Raw genomic sequence first — 1,255 nt, forward strand, 5'->3', positions numbered from 1 at the left:
TAACCAACAAAAATGGTTGGTATAAATTGTAACGTCGCTAACATTAACAGATGGTTGGTGATGCACTGATTACAGTTCTCCAGCCTCTTAGCCTCATATTGAGTCTCGCTTGAAGTTAAATCGTGAAACAGCCGCGTTTTTTTCTTTGTGCAATATACTAAAACAGCTAATAATTTTATACTTTTTCATCGTTTTTCCGTTCCTTTAAGCGACGCCATGTGCTGGCTTTTAGCGGGAGCGCCATGTACTGGAACGATCACGGATCAGTGGTGAGACAAATGACTACACAATACGGGGGGGGGGGGGGGGGGGGGATCATACACTTAGTACCGGACATCACGTTGGTGGGTGGGTCGTTTTTTCTTCTAAAAAGACAGTGAGTACATGGTACTAACTGGTGGGTCTACTGCCCATTTTCCAGAAAAACAGTTAGTACATTGCATGGTACTAAAGGGGGTGTCTAACCCCAAAAAACCCAATTTACCTCTAATTTCAATTTTGGGAATGGGTTTTGAGGTTTTTTAAAGTTTTTTTTTGGGTTTTTTTTTTATTTTTAAAATTTTGTTAAGTCTTCCTTTAAAGTTTAAATGAGCAAAAAACAGTTAGATTTTTCGACAGTTAGTACCGCAAAAGGCGGCAAAAGGGGTGGGTGTCTTACGTATTATCCAAAAAAACAGTTAGTACCGCAAAGGGGGTGGGTGGGTCTAGTGAAAAATATCCAAAACTACACTTAGTCGACGTGATGTCCGGCACTTGGTACCTGATCAAACTGAGGTGGACGTCAGTTCATGAGATTGTGAATTTGAAACTGACAATTACTTGTCGATTACCAAAATGCACGATGATCATCAAAGTTGTGGTTGGTACACCTGTTTTCTAAGTCAGTTAAGTATAACGATAAAGGTGTAGTGAATCTTTGTATAGTGTGGTTCATGTCGATCGGCGTTTGCACGATAAATTAGACATGATCTGAGATCTCACTAACAGTAACAGTAATCTGCCACACATACTGTTTATATAACATTTATATACTGTTTATATAATATTTATATTTAATACAGTAGTGTAACATTTTTAAGTGGATATGCCAATAAGACACAGACATATTGTTTGAGAAGCTTAGGTAGAGTCTTTACAAGTCAGGTGCACTGTTACACAGGTAGTGCAGTCAATTCATTTGCATTTATTTGTAAGCAGATTTACATTTATCGAAGGATATGGTCTGGATGAAGAAGTAAATAAGCTTTGTTACAAT

This window comes from Bolinopsis microptera, chromosome 3 (assembly GCF_026151205.1).
Source record: "Bolinopsis microptera isolate Bmic1 chromosome 3, MBARI_Bmic_1.0, whole genome shotgun sequence".
Classification (NCBI taxonomy): Eukaryota; Metazoa; Ctenophora; class Tentaculata; order Lobata; family Bolinopsidae; genus Bolinopsis; species Bolinopsis microptera.